Source organism: Stegodyphus dumicola, chromosome 2 (genome assembly GCF_044657685.1).
Source record: "Stegodyphus dumicola isolate Sdum_Otavi_A_Nest chromosome 2, ASM4465768v1".
In the NCBI taxonomy this organism is placed as follows: Eukaryota; Metazoa; Arthropoda; class Arachnida; order Araneae; family Eresidae; genus Stegodyphus; species Stegodyphus dumicola.
The window spans coordinates 133,071,524-133,088,490 of NC_140769.1; the positions used below are offsets into that span (position 1 = coordinate 133,071,524).

The following is a 16,967-nucleotide window of genomic DNA, read 5'->3' on the forward strand; positions in this document are numbered from 1 at the left end:
TCTAAGTTCGAGTCCTGACGAAGTCATTGCATATTTTTCAGATTTCCTGCTTCCAGAATCTACAGTGGCGCCCGACCTAAAAGGTCGTATACAGTAATTCGTGAACGCCAGGATTTCGCGATTGGGTACCCTAATCCTCAGTCGGCCTTTTAAAAGGGGAAGTATGTGAGGTATTTTCTCCTCCTTCCAGCATGGTTTCGTGGTGTAACGGTATCACATTCAGTGTGTATTCGAGAGATCCAGGTTCGAGTCTCGGCGAGGACATTGCATATTTTTCGTATGTACTGCTTCAAAATAGTCTAATGACTTGACAACATAATAAATGAGATGAATGATAAGGTTGACCTTGCTCTTATAGTTTATGCAGATACATGAAAAATAGATTTCAAATAGTAGAGAATTAATGATTAGTATTCGGTTTCTCAAGCTTAGTTGTTGTGCTTAAACTTGCAGTGAAGTGGATTCCCTATTATTGTGTTTGGTTTGGGATCAATGCGCATTTTAATATTTAGTGATTCTCTTCCTTCTCTGCAATGATTAGAGCCCTGCGATTAAAGAAATTAAGTAATGAAATATCTGCATGAATGTATGTATGTTTCTCGCACTGTGAAAAAACAACGGTACCTAGAGCCATCAAATTTTGAATAACGTAGTCCTTCCCTCGAATATGGGCATCTGGAAGCCCAAATTTGGAATTTTTTTTTATTATCTATTTCACATTTTGTAGAACTTTAAAACGAATTTTTGATTAACAAATTCAATGATTTCAATGCGAGCAATGGCAACACTATCCGAAAAAATCATTTTATCTCTAGCAGGCGAGACTGCCCATCGGAAGTTCTAAAGATACGTGGTTTTTAAATATTTTGTGATATTACTATTGAAAGGAATTTTTATGGATTTTAAGTGCAAAAAAACTGATGTTTAATAATAAAGGTAACACTCTAAATGTTAAACAAACACCTTTTTGGGCGTTATATAAAATCTGGAAGATTTTGTATTTTTTGTTTTCTTTTTTTTTTCCTTAATTTTTTAAATACTTTTTTCTAAATCTGCAGTGCTATTGTACCATTTGTTTATTTATTTTTCAAGTGCTATAGCTTACTTGTGTGAACCTCGTGATATATTTTGTCGAACATGAGGTGTTAAAAATTAGAGTTAAAAAAAAAAATAAGATATGACATTATGTCCTGCTGATTTAATATAGTACATTTATCATACATATTGACTTCAAAATGTAGCAGTGTGTTACTTGCATTATTCTGAAAGAGTTTTATTCTTTCTAAATGAAACCAGTCCATTGGGTAAAAAACATGTTTTCAATTTATGATTATTTTAGTACAGGTATAAAATGCGTTAAACCACAGTGTAAAATAAATTGCTTGATTTTTTTTTCAAATTTTTTGTTAATCTAGAGCATCTGAAAATCTTTTATGTGTAATCAACTCTTCTTTATATTAACGGTTTTATTGGTTTCCTATGAATGTTGTGCTATATTTCTTTTTCGAAAACTAAAATAAGTATATCAAAGCATATATTTTTGTCATATTAATGTGCTTGCCGTTAATTTGCACTTGCCAGAAAACTCAACAAGTGAACTTCCAGGATTTCCTACACTGCCTGATGAATTTTGAGCTGATCCATTCGAAAGCGTGTGGAATTATTTCTGATGACATAACATATGTTCATAAAACATATTAAATTTCAACGGCATAATCTGCACAAGTTAAAACTTAAAATGAAGTAAATAAGGAATTTTAGTTCAATGAATATTACGATTTTTAGTTATTATGTTTTTTACATAAAACTGAGATTTTTCCTGACATTATGTAATTTAATATTTAAATAATATTAGACACTTATAAAAAAGACAACATGTTTAGATAATTATTTCATGAAAACCATATTAGATAATTGTGAAATATATAATTAAATAGGCATTATGAACAAACAAGTTGATTTGACATTAGAATTATAAAAATACTACACAAATACAGTAATGTTTTTGAGTAAAACATGTTCTTTCATATCAAAAAGGTTTAATAAAAAATTGGGTAAAATTCTCTCACGCTGAGGAATTTGATTTTTGGTTTTACGTTACTGAAAATAAAAACACCGTAAATATATATTTTATAAATAAAACACAAAATGGGATAATACAGACTAACCTTGCAAGATTGTTGAAACTAGATTCAGTGACACATTTGGGTATCCATAAATCAGATGGAGCGATGACGTCAGCAAAGTCACGAGAAAGATGAGAATCTCGGAGAGCTGGTGAAAGTCTGGCTACACTGCACGAGTCTCCGAGCGGGAATGGCGCGCTCAGCGGGGAAGCGGAATGTACAGGCGTCGCTCCTATCTGGTTTGAGATGATAGGAAATAGAAGCATTGTGGTTATTTCATTTCAATGGACTAACTATGATATAAAATTGCTTTAAAGTATCTCAAGAGACTTCATCGCAGTAAATTTTTTTAGCATGAACTCGGCTCTTTTTATGTAGTTTTTATTAGACCAGCGGACTGTTAAAATATCAAAGTGTTATTTACTTAGTGAATTAAAGATGTTTATTTTAAGGGTATTTAAATTTACTTTATAAAAATTACGAAACATTCGGCGCTAATTATAGCATCCTGTTGTCTCTGGTTCATTCCATACATGATTGGTTACACATCAGATTATTTTCATCTGCGATAGGCGGAGGTCTATTTTCATCTTGCGTAATGGTGAATGAAGAGAAAAGCAATCAGTGTTTAAAATTGCGTTGTAATTGTAGTCCTCATTTCTTGGGATTTTTTTAGCCTGAAGGTCATTACCCTTCGGCATCGTTGTCTTTGTAGAGACATTAGGAATTTTTTAGAGGCAGAAAAGATGAAAAATAGCAAACGCCTTCGTCGGGAATCGAACCACGGACCTCTGGAAATACGGACCTCTGACCAGCGTGCAGAACCACTACATTACGAAGGACGCTAGGGAAGTGGAAGAAATACCTTATGTACTCCCCTTTTTAAAGGGCGACTAAAGTTGCGGAGAATCATCATTCATAACCCTTTTAATTCGGGCGCTACTTGTAGAGACATTAGGTATATTTTTGGATGCAGGAAAGATGAAAAATAGCAACCGCCTTCGCCAGAAATCGAACCACGGACCTCTGGAATACCGGCCCAGCGTGCTCCCGTTACACCACAAAGGCACGCTAGGAACGTGGGAGAAATACTTTATATCTTAATCGTTAAAATTCACCTATCATGTATGAAAATTATGTTTTATAACCTGTAGCTGTCCTCGTAGCGAGGTAGCAGGGGAGCCATTTGCTATAGCTGTGACCGGGTTCAAATTCCAAAGAAGGCATACATGTTTGTAAGTGTATAGTTTTTTAACAATGTGAGAAAAGTAAAATGTCATCGAGCTGAAAATCTTCTCGAGAGGCTAATGGAAGGGGAAAGGTTTGGAAGACCCTTGGATCCATTCGAGGTTTCTTATAGGAATGGGAAAAGGCTCCTCGCACAGTTCACATTTTCATAATGTGAAATAATACAGTGCAGTGTGATACCACGTGAAGACTACTTGCATTGAAGATTCTGACCATTCAGTGCTTTTATTTTACTGAAAGCTTCTTTTAATGGAAGCCTTTTAATGGAAGCCTTAACGGAAGTTTCACGAAAATCCGGGATTAATGAGGGCTAGTTAGTAGTTGTCTGAAATATCGTAACATTTCATGAATATTTCTACACAGCTTATGTACACTGCGAAAAAAAGGGGGGCACAGTTCTATATCTCCCGTTCTACTAGGCTGATTTACGGAATTCAACTTGCGTTTTTCATGTCGCGAAAGCGCGACTTAGGATATGTGTTAAATGTATATACAGCATTGTTCTAATATAGGTATTTTGTCACAAAATTGGACTTGTGAAATGAAATACCAATAATATCTTTCCATATTTCGATTCTAGGACTCAAATTATGCCAAATTGCGAAGTTTTGTAAAAATCGCTCGAGTGGTTCTTAAAAATAAATGCTTAACTCCCAATGAATGAGCTATCAACATTTTAGCTCCTCAATGTTAAATAAGTTTGGTATATATTTATTAATATCTCTTTTTATTAAACTTATTTGATTCTTCCATTCACGTTTCGAAATTAAGTTTCATTCCAAATAAAAATCGTCCACTTTTTTATGATTTATTTTTTCTCTACATATAATAAAACAAAGAGTTTGTCTGTCTGTGTGTGTGTCTTTCGTTCGCGCTGCGCGTAAGCTAATAGACCCACGGCTAAGAAATTTGGTACATACGTGCATCTAGACAAGAGCCAGTGCACCTCGAAGCGATTTTTTCGAAATTCGAATTAGAATGTTTTTTATTTTATGTTTTGTGACGAAATCGCGTCATTTTGAGACATAATGGGCTATAGGAAAGCAAGATTTTATTCTACGCACTCCATTTTCACATCGTCATGAAACGTAGGCACTTAGCTATTTTACGAACTTAAAATAAATTTCGCGTTTCAATAAATCGATTAAATACGAATTTATTTAACAAATTGAGCTTAACACCTTTTCAGCTGGATTTTTTCTAAAAAAGCTTATGTTTACAAATGTACAGTTTATTTTTCTTTGATTTTTGGACACGATAAACTTTCATCCATGCGACTGCTTTAACAAAACGAATTTTGGAAAAATGATAATATTTTGTAATTTAAAAAAAATTTTTAAATGAAGCTTCCGAGTACACTTTTCACATCTCACTTCTTTAAAAATGTTATTTTGGCAACAATTTTCCTTATTTTTGTTGATAGATTTTTGATGAAATCGCATTATTTTGAATACTTTCATTCTTTTAGAAATATAGGTTTGGCAACAATTTTTCATCGTATTTTTTATGTCACTGTTTTTAAGAGATTGGCATATATTACTTTATTATTATTTCATTTTACTATTATTTTTTATTGTCTTTTTTTTGGTAGACGGTTGCACGGATTTTGCCGATTTTTCGTTTGGCGAGTAATACGACTTATAGTAAACCCATTGGTGGATAAGTTATTTATGGTAACCGATACTTTGTTGTCATTTTATTTTTAAAATAATGCGTTTTATTATGCATAAATTCAGTGTTTTAAATATTATTGATGGCTTCTAAATATTAAAAATCAATTTAATTTTGCATTTTTATTTGAAATAAAAATTTTGTTGTTTATAATATTTTTTATAATTTTATGTTGTGGATGATGTAATCAATGACGTCACCTTACTTAAAAAGTAATTGGTTTTATTAATATCTATATAAATTTAATCTAATGTTTTAAACATTATTTATGGCTGTTACGTATTAAAATACAATTTAATTTTGCATTTATTTTAAAAATGATTTTATTGAATGATTATTTAAATAATTTTAATTCTATGCGTGATGTAATCAGCTCCCTGATTGGTTACTGAATATTTGTGCATTACCGCGCCATTTTAAAATTTTATTATTCATCTCTTCGAATTCCTCAAATTTCAAATTGAATGGGTATGTCCGTTTCGAAGATGAATGTTGTTATTGGTAATTACAAAGAATTAGTGGTATCAGAATAAAAAAATTGACCTTTGAGACATTATTTTGACCAACCTGGCTTTTCTAATCAAAGATTTATTTATAAATTATTAATAGCGTCATAGGAAATTTATTTTAAATTTTTGAAGAAAACTTCGCAAATCGCTTCTTCAATGAAGTGCGAGAGATGTGGATCACAGATTAAGATCGTTAGAAGACCCCCTGTTTTTTTTTTTTTTTTTTTTTTTCTTGTTTTGTTTTTGTGGTACTTATCAATATACGACAGGTAAAATACTTTAAAAAATGTAAGTACATAATTTTCTTTCACTTTATAATTGTATACTTCAACTTTTATTAAAAAATTAATAAAATGTTTTCAAAAATTCCTGAGATATTTATTGCCACATATGTTTTAATGTTAAATAATTAATTCCTATAAAACATATTTTAAAGTATGTAAGTAATATTTTAATTCTTTTAAACGTTGTTATGATGTTTTTAATTCGATATTCAATTTAAGTAATATTTTAATCCAATTAAATGTTGGCGCAATGTTTTTATATCGGTGTTTTTATTCTATTATATGGAAGTAATAATTTAAAATTACTTTAGCATTTTATACTCTTAGTAAATGTATTTATTCACATTTGCCAGCCATCTTAAAAAGCAATGTTTTCAACAAAAAATTAATCCCTTATTTCTAACGATATTTATTTTTTTAAAGTTTCGAATACTTTACTATATGCGTATACAAAAAATTAATCCATTATTTTTAACGATATTTATTTATTTATTTTTTATTTTTTTAAAGCTTCGAATACGTTACTATATGCGTACCCCCCGGCCTCGGGTACTGGCATGTCCTGGTCGGTGCGGAACCGTAGCCGGAGGGCTAGTTCCCCTGGGTTTGCTGGGTAACGGCCCACTGCGACGGGCTCGCGCATGCGACTGGCAGGAGCATCTAGATAACCGGTGCTGCCTGGTGTCTTATCCAGGTGGTGCGCTGCTCCCTTGGAAGGGTAATAGCGGAGGTTGAACCTCCACGAAGTGCTCAAAGGAGGAGTGGACCCGTAATGTGATTGGGTTCACGAGGCGGGGAAACCAAAATCTTGTTACTATATGTGTAAAATACGTAAAAACAACATTTTTCAAGATGGCTGATGATTGTAAAAACCGCGCCAACAATTGCGCCAATGTAAATCGCCAAAAATCCGTGCAACCGTATACCAAAGTAGCACCTAATTTTTTTCTCTTGAAAATATAACATAAAATATCATTAATTATACTTTGCTTTTCAGAATTTTTTGTTTTTTGTATTCCTAATGTTATTTATTTGCTCATTTCATTTTCTTTAAGATATTGACAGGTTTTGAGTGATTTGTTTAGGAAACAAAGTTCTTAATCTCCTTTATACCATTTGAGTTCTTAAAATTTTGCAAAGGGAAGTTGGTTAATTTATTTATTAGGATAATTAATATTTGTATTGAGGGATATTGCTTATTTCATTGTAATTTTGTTATACTTAATAACTTTTTTTTATGAAGTTTTTCTGCAGAGTAAAATTCTATGCAGTTTTTAAATTTAACGTTTGGTGTTCCCTTCAGCCATTTTTCCGGTACATTTAAAAACCAGACGAAGGCTGTCAGCGAAGCTGCTAGTAAATTTATATTTTTAGGTAATTTTTATAAATTTTTCGAAAACAGTTTTGAATTATAATTTATAAAAATTTATCATCATCTTAAAGTAGATGTGTTTCTAAGCATACCTGCAAAATATTACAGATTTTATTCAGAATTTCCGAAGATATACGTGAATTTATACATTGGCGCGTTTTGAAATTTGGTATATTTGTTGAAAGCGATAATAACATCAAATGTGGTTTAGGCACTTTGTCAAAATTATTTGAAAGTAGGAATGATATGACTTTTTTTCTGCTCCTGCACAATGGAAGAGAAAGAAAAGTAGGTTGCCATATATTAAAGAAGTTCGCCAAGTGAACTACTCATGGTGCAAACCGAAAGAAATTCGCCAAGATAAATTTTTGAATTTCTCCGTAAATTTCGCACCACATCTTACAAAATTTAACATTTAGGCATAATATGAGTTGTAGAATAGAAATATGAAAAAAGCTTCATATATTATTTCAGAAAAAGTCTGATTTTGTGTCAAAATATCTATGTTAGAACAATGCTATGTATAAATCTAATATACTCGTATATCCGAAGTCCCGCTTTCGAGACATGAAAAACGCAATTTGAATTTCGTCAATCGGCGCGGTAGAACAGGAGATATAAAACTGGTTTTTTTTTCCTTTCCCTCAGTGTACAAAAAATATTCTTTCAAGTTAATGCTTTTTTTTTTTTTTTTTTTTTTTTTTTTTTTTTTTTTTTTTTTTGCTTAATAATGGGATGCTTGTCGATTAGGCTAAAACCTCGCACAAGTAAACCAATCTGGGATTTAAGGCAAACGGTTTTTTTAAAAACGCACAAAGCCCACTCTTTCCTTGGTTATATAGGATGAAATCAGGATAAGGTACTCCAATATGCGTGTTCAAATTGCGGCATGTGATTGCTAAAATTATAAATTCCGTACAAACTCGTACAAGTTGTTATTATTGGGGTTATTCTAAAACATACTACTGTTTATAGTCTTATTAAACTATGATCAGGACTGCGGCCGTAATCTTTGGGGTACTTTGCAAAAATAAATTTTACAGAACATATTAAAGTTCCTAAACAAAAACCATTCCAGTTACTGCTTAAAATCGTGAAATCCTCGCTTGATATATAACAGGCTAAGAATTCTCCGTACATGTATAAAAATAAAAGTTTCACTTGAATATAAATAAATAAATTTGCTTGCACTTATCGTTGGTTTGTGTATGACCTAACACCCATTGCTGTAGATGATTTGACTGGTTTTTGTTTCCCTCCATCTCCAGGCGTGGTTGGTAGCAGAACCTGTTACATCTGCTTAAAACTTTCCTGTCAACGGGTTGTTTTAATCACTTTGTCCACTGCTGTACAAGTCTGATCCCTGAATCTTATACATCTTGATTTCTTCTGGTCTTTGGGTGACTTTGTATCTTACATTATGGGCACTGTAATGATTCCGACACTGAATGCGGTGCTTTCTTTTCCAATGCGCTATAGGCTTCCACTGGACCTGAATCCTTCGCCGCTCTTCTTCTCGCCCTTATACACGTAGTCAAATTCTAGTTACTTTGCACTTCTCTTTGGGCTGAGCTGATTTCTCTTCCTAGATTCTCCTGCTGATCTAAGTGCACTCGCTGTTCGATATGGCCTCTTCCCGATCTGATTTACTCTCCATAGGCTTGTGGGACTTTCTTTGGGGACTACTCTTAAGAATCCCCTAATTAGCAGCATGTCCACCCGTTCATTGATTGAACGGGCATGACCCCGTTTCACCTTCATTTTTTTTAAGTACCATCTTTCAATCTAGGTGCCCTCGCTCTTACACGCTCAATGACTAACAAAAAATATTTGCCGTGTTTGAATGAAAATCAAATTTAGGACTAAACATTCCAGCCCTGGACGGTAGTGCGAAAAGTATTAAATGTTTAAGTTCGAACACATTATCACCGATCTTAAATGTTTTCTAACCATCCTTCCTGGCGTAGTATAGTTTCTGCTTGGCGTGGACTTTATTCGATTCACTTACTGAATTAGTTGCTTCATCGATTACTTCGTGAATATCTTTCATTTTAAATTCTTCTGCCCTCCTTTCCACAAAGAAGAGTTCATCGAGCGGTGTAATCAGTTCCTTGCCCAAAGATAATTCCGCTATTAGTTTTCCTGCTATGCTGTGTTGCCCACTTTAATGCGCAAGCAAATTCACTGACGCAGTTATTCGAGCGCGATTGGTAACTTTTCATATAATTATGTTTGTGCTTACTCGCTCGGAAATATTAGACTGTGGTCGATAAAGGACAATCTTAAAATGCTATAAGTCAAGAACCGCCGATTTTTCGTCCGAATTCTGATTTATGAATTATAGACCCCATTGTTAGATATTAAATTAAATTGGGTTCTATATTTTCAGAATTTTTTTTAATAATTATCTGCAATATTTTCCGCTGATACCAGCCGCAAGGCAACTAACTGTACTAGGTTTGGAAAGCAAACGCATGCACACACCCTCGCACATATATATATATAGAGAGAGAGAGAGACAGATAGGGAGAGAGAGAAAGGAAAAGGGCAATTTTTGCCATGAATGCAGTATAACTGTTACTCTGTAATCATAGAAATATATCAAATGCTTAGTCATTTTCAAACGTAATGAGCGATATAATTCCAATTCTTTTTTTCTGCATGACAGTGGAAGGGCGATATTATTGTATACACAAGCTTCCTCCATTATAATACTTTATAGGGTTTAATTCATTTTTACTAACAATTATTTTATTTTGTGAGCCTTCTCTAAATTCTCTTATACCCCTCGCCAGCATGTAGATGAGTTAGTGTGAACGACAATATTTAAATGAGTGAAAAGGTTAGACAGAACGTGATTTCGCTGAGCGCACGTTGTTAGCTTCTACCAGCTGTTAAAATTAGTACTTGCCACCCATTCTTGCCGCTTACTTATTATCCTGCCGGTATAGGTTTCTGAGTCAACCTGTTTGCTTAAATTGAATTGTATAGTCCCTCATTACTCTTTAAATTTAGTATTACATTATCTTTTAATTTCTCACCCCAAGTAGTCGCTGTTTTTGTAAGCACATAAATACGTGTCATCTGTTAAATATTTTGTGTTCAATAAAAGTGTCTTTTACACCCTTTACCTGTTTGTCTTTATTTTTAAGCCTGTGCAAGAATTCTCAAGGATCAACACTTAGGTAGGTCTAGTTACATTTTATGATAGCTAAGAAAACTAGATCTTTTGAATGTAAATAACAGAGAACCCATTTACGACAATGTGATCGGTCACTTTGCATTTAAAGTTGTTATATCTGTGTTGTGTGTGTGTGTGTGTTTGAGCACATGCCTTCATTCTGTCATTTTTAGTTCTCTCACAGCCCTCTAAGATAGAGGTATTAGGATACCGTAAATAGCAAGGGTGAGAATTTGTTTTCCAACAACGTAATTTAGTTTCAAATTGTTTGTTACCAGAAAATTGAGAATACGTGCGAAGCGCAGAGATGATGAATAATAGTGTTTTGTCGCGTGCAATAATTACGGGACTAAATACCAAGTTTTAAGGGAAAGAAACTATACGTGATCTGAAGAAAGAAGGAAGAAGCAATAAGAGAATAATAATGCATACTGTGGGGAGGGATTATGTTACAGGCTTTTAATTCGTATACCACAAAGCCACGTACTCGGGAAGATATGTGACATACGATTCAGATCACCCTTCGAATTCACATTCGTTTTTGTCAACCTGTTCGGTAGCGTTACAGGCGATGCATTGTTGATAATGACTGCCATTCTTAAAATCTACGGGCCCACCAGCGGCCGAGCGATAAAGTCGATGAACACTGGTAGTTCGGTCTGAGGTTCGAATCCCGCGAACGGGCTGGCTGCATTGGTGCTTTCGTGGTTTTCCCCATGTGTAACGTGTTTACGAGCCAGTTTCTCTTAGAAAGTCCTCCATGAAGGCATCCCTCCCCTTAGGCAGATAGCCCTCGAGGCTTTGCCCTAATTGAATAACCTAACCTAACCTCTGAAAATCTACGGACCGAGCGTTAAAGTCGCTGGACACTGGTAGTTCAATTCGAATTTCGAATCCCGGAAACTGAATGCCTGCATGGGTGTTTTCGTGGTTTTCGCCATGTGTAACTTGCACATGAGCCAGTTTCCCTTAGAAGGTCCACCACGAAGGTATCCTTTCCCTTAGGCAGATAGTGCTTTGAGTGCTGTGCTATAATTAAATTGTAGAGACATTAGGTATTTTTGGAAACAGGAAAGATGAAACACTTAATAATGCCTTCGGGAATCGAACCGCGAACGTCTGGAATTAATCCCATCGAGACCGTTTCTATAACATGTCTGGATTTCTATCACATCTGCAGAAAGCATGGCAAACCAAATTAAGAAAACTGGATAATATTAACTGGTTTAATAATATACTGATCATCTATTGATTGCGAATATTCCTCTTAACTTCAAGATGACCAAAAGTAAGAAATCGGATCAGAAATCAAGCAGATTTTTTTTTGGAGAGGTACTGAAGTTATTTAACATTCTTGGCATTTAATGTCTTAATGCGTTGTTACCTCTGAAGGCATTCATTTTTAGTATAAAAAAATCTGATGTGTGCACCACATGACTTCCTTGTACGGAATATTAAATTATACCCATTTTTTCTTGCATTTCATTTAAACTTATTGGATCGAATTAAATCTACTTCGTCGATAGCGCATAAACCACAGTAGAATAAATGCACTCTTTTTAAAAATGTACTGTATTTGTTTACCATACCGACACTCTGGCGCTAGGTTCACTTAACAGCGTTATATTTCGTCCATATTATAACTCCGAATGCACAAAATTAATATCATTTGAAGATATCTAATCGTTGCTACATATTCTATTCAAATGCTATAATAAATCTAAAATGATGTAAAAAAGAAATAATAAGCAAACAAAACCAAAAAGAAACAGTTTTCCACAGACGATTGAGTATTTCTCATTCCATTATTTCAGTTCTCACTTCGCGATAAAGCAAAAATACATTAAAAACTCATGTTGTCTGTATTGAAAATTATAAAGTAAATCTTAAACACTTATTTCCTCGGATATATTCCAGAATGATTTACATCGCATGATTTAATTCGCAATAATAAAAGAAGGTGTTATCTTTGTTATTGCGAAGCTTACTTTCTCTAAATTGGCAACAAATCTACTATTCTGCTGTTTCAAATGTAAACAAGCATGTCCGCCATGTTATTTAAAAATTAGGCTTAACCGCACTTAAACAGCTTTTAAATTGTTGATAATTCTACCAATATTGCTTGCAGATTTCCCAAAGGCATAAAACCCTTAAACGGAAGATAAAAACAACATAATTCAATCATTTTTAAAGCAAACATTACACAGTTTACAAATATATAAGAATAAAGAAACTAAGATCACTGAGCCGGGTGACAGAGTGGATATATATATAAATATATTTATATACGTTTGGTGCGACCGATTGCAACCAAAATACGAGGTGCACATCTACATCTTATAGCAGTCCTATACACAAAATTTTAACGTTCTGAGGCTACTTATTTTTGAGTTATGCGAGATACATGCGTAGGTACGTACGCACAGACGCCACGAAAAATTCTCTTCAGAATTCATTTTAAATTAGTTTTCCAATTTTTTGGGGGGGAAGCGAGTCCTTTATCCTGTCCTTATGTACAGATGTCATGTAAAAACATCATTAAATTGCATTCGATAGCGGTGAAAATGGATACTAACATATGATGCCTGAAACTTTTCGCGGTTACACTACTTCCTTTTTACATCGTACAAGGAAGTAAACAAAATGTTGAATTTAAGTTTCAGATTACCACTTGAGGTGGTATGTATGTATGTGTATATAGAGAGAGATGGAAAGAGAGATGTAATATGAACTATCGCACTTTTCAAGCTCGTTTTTATGTTCTGTGCAATATTTTGACTTTCCATTTATTCTAATAATTTAAAAATGATGAGAATGCTTTTGAAATTATTAAAAGAAACTTGAGACCAAATTACTTTATGTACCAAAATACCAAAGTACATGTAGGCAGAAAACATGTTATTGTCATAGAAAATGTTATTATTATGGATCAGCCTATAATGGAGCAAAAGTATTAGTATAGTGGATGTAAATTGCCACTGTAATATAAAAAGCAACCGATGGAAGATATTTATGCAGGATAAATCATAACGAATACTCAGAATATTTACATTTTCTAACTAATTTTCAAATGAACGTAAAGTAGTGTTTCAAACAAATATGCGTAAAACCTATTTAGCACATAAAAACGGAAAGCCTTACAATTGTTCCCCTTTTGTTATTTTATTAAACTGAGGGTTAATTTTTGTATTTTGCAAAAATCATTTTGGATGAAAACAAGAAAGAAGTTGATAACCTCACGAGCTTAGTCGGATTTAACAAGGAAACCTTTCGATAAAAATACTTGTCTTCCAAAACAATAAATAAATAAATAAAAATAAAATCTGAAAGATTTAAGATTTTATATTACGCCCAAAGGGGCGTTTTTTTAACGTTTTGTGTGCTATCTCTATTTCTTAAATATCATGTTCTTCGCACTTAAACCATAAGATTCAATTTAACAGCAATATCGCAAAATAATTTTTAGAGTACATCTTTAGAATTTCCGATACACAGTCTCGCGCGCTAGAAATAAAAATATTTTTTCTCATACAGTGTTGCCATTGCTTTTTTTAAATCATTGAGTTTGTTAATCAAAAATTCATTAAAGTTTTTCAAAATATAAAATAGATAATAAAACAAATTCTAGATTCCAAATTTGGTAAAAGTAAAATGTGAAAAATAAAATGTAATGTAAATAATGCATAAAATGCAAAGTAAAATGTGAAATCTGGCTTGTTCGAGCAAATTCTTATGCAATGTAAATAAAATTAGCTAAAGTGACTAAGCCACACAGTTATTTAATTGCACAAATGCAATTTTCATATAATTTTCATATATTTATAATTCGCTTTGTTTGTAACCAGTATAATTAGACTTTGGCTTTTGAACACTTTTTCTGAAATATTTCTTTTTAATGCTATTCAATTTGAAGTAAATTCTTCCATATCACTACCATTTCTCGATCTAATATAAGGTTCTGTATTACTGCAGGATTTATGTTAACTGAATTTCAGTCACAGAGTATTTTGTCTTTACCTTAGGTTATTGGAATATGGCAAAGCACACGAGAAGAGGGAAGAATGTTTTCGTGAAGGATTTTCTAAGGGAGACAAGCTCATATTTACGTACACATAAGGAAAAACCACGTAAACTAACTATGCAGCCAGTTCATTTGACTCAGTCTGGGCATGGGACAAACTACTAGCATTTATAGGTCTTGAACATTGGTCTATTGATGGGACCTACTACAATGAGTTTTCATACTATCATTATTTTCATTGCATCATTATTATTGTTTTATTATTAGCCATTAGACTATGCAGAGTTCCATGGGTTAATTAATATACACATATGAGCCATTATACTATGTTAATGAACCAGTTATTTTATGATTTATTGATGACCTCTAATGTCCTTCTTCCTTCCATTTCCATGCCAGAATGCAAATTAGCTCGCTTGTATTTAGATACGGTTCCTAAATTTTATGACATAACTAACTCTGCCTCTCGAGACCACGTTATAAGGTATTCCTCCCGCCCTGTTAGCATGCCTTCGTAGTGTAGTGGTCAGCACGCTCGGCGCGTATCCGAGAGGCCCGTGGTTCCAGTTCCGGCAGAGGCGTTGCTCATTTTTCATCTCTCCTTTTTCCAAAACAATATTGTAATGTCTCTACAAAGTTACTACGTCGTTAGCTAAAATACGTTTTATAGTCTTCGGCCTTGCATTATAATCGCCGATACTGAAATTCCACTCCGGTTAGATTCTGAGTCGACTTCGTCAATTTGATTGTGAGTTGTGATTGTGATTGTGAGCCAATTTGATTGTGAGTTGTGAGCCGTTATTGCGAGTTTAAAATCCATCAGACCCTCCGGTGCACCTTTGGCAACGTTCTCGGGGATGAAACGGCTAAACAACTGATTGGTATTGGCCATTACCAATGAATCTATTAAGCTGTAAGTATCATTACTTAATGCATGCTAAACATCAGGATCTAATCTACGTACCTACCTATCGCCTTATGATTTTTCCAGTGAAATGTTTCAGCATCTCATCAAGAATGACAAGAATTAGAAAAAACCTACATATCCTTGAATCATGAATTACTGATCTTTGAATAATAAATTATGTCATGGATACTCATTCTCGTTATCAATTATTATAAAGTATTTTTGAGAAAAGCAAATAGTTAGAGAGTAGTTATGAATCTAATATAGAAAGTGGTTAGACTTATGAAAAATGTTATCAAGGGAAAGCATCCAGCAACGAAATGGCAGGAGCAGTTTGGAATTAGAATGAAGAAAATGTGCATTTCGCATGATCCTTCCGGCAGACGGATAAAGATATATTTCCTTTGTTTTAATTCTTATGAAATCTTGCAAAAGATGTTGTTAAAGCTGGAAGACTACATTAAATGTATTGTAGAGTTATTAGGATTCACGGGAACACGAAACATCGAATTCTCGACTACGCGTCATGTATACTTCCAATTACACCACGAACTCATACAAGAAGGGAGGGAGGGAGAAAATACCTTTTATAGTCCCACGTTTAAAGGAAGAAAGGGGATCAAGGGACCAAATCGCTAAATCCTGGTGGTGTTGAATTATAGTACACCACCTTCTAGATTGAACCCTGGGGGTATATAATTATTGTACACCACCTTCTAGATTATAATGAAGAAAATATGCATTTCACATGATCCTTCCGGCAGACGGATAAAGATATATTTCCTTTGTTTTAATTCTTATGAAATCTTGCAAAAGATGTTGCTAAAGCTGGAAGACTACGTAAAATGTATTGTATAGTTATTAGAACTTATTCATTAGGATTCCCGGAGACACGAAACATCGAATTTTCGACTAGGCGTCAAATATGCTTCCAATTATACTGCGAACTCATGCGGAAAGGAAGGAGAAAATACTTTCGAACTCCCACTTTTAAAGAGAGACTGGGGATCAAGGGATTCAATCGCCAAATCCTGGTGGTATCGATTTATTGTACACCACCTTCTAGTTCGGTCGGCACTTGTAGAGTCATTAGAATTTTTTAAACAGAAGCCTGAGAAATGGGCAGTGCCCTTGCCGGGACTCGAACCCTAGACCTCTCGAATACGCGTCTGGTATGCTTCCATATACCCTACGTAGGCATGCGAAAAGGAGGGAGCAAACATCTTATATACTTCCCTTTTTAAAGGTCGACTGGGGATGAGGAGACCCAGTTGATAAATCCTAGTGGTGACGAATTACCTTCCATCACATTTTGATTGGGGTGCCACTTGTAGAATCATTAAGATTTTTTGAAACAACAGACGTGAAAAATGAGCAATGCTTTAGCCGGAACTTGAACCCTGGACCTCTCTAATTTGCGCCGAGTGCGCTTCCAGTTACACCACGAAGGCAAGCAGAAAGGAGGAAGAAAATATCTTATAGTTTCTAATGATATTTTCATTTGTCGGATGTATGGAAGACAGATATTTATACCTAAACATTAAAACACTTTAAGTCAGTTTATACAAGAAACTAAATGAAAGATGTAAGAAATATTGTGAAGATATCTTGGGCGGTGATCCTTATGAATAGCCGCCTTACCGACAGA

The 16,967-nt window shown here is 33.9% G+C and overlaps 1 protein-coding gene across 1 annotated transcript in view; it reads right to left on the minus strand.

The window, feature by feature from the left end:
• The window catches only part of LOC118196210 (uncharacterized), a 213,962-nt gene extending 211,646 nt beyond the window's left edge, over window positions 1-2,316 (minus strand). The window contains exon 1 of the mRNA XM_035367628.2: window positions 2,169-2,316. The gene's annotated coding sequence lies outside the window, so the exon portion shown is untranslated. The remainder of the gene's footprint in view (window positions 1-2,168) is intronic.
• Between the last annotated feature and the right edge of the window lie 14,651 nt (window positions 2,317-16,967).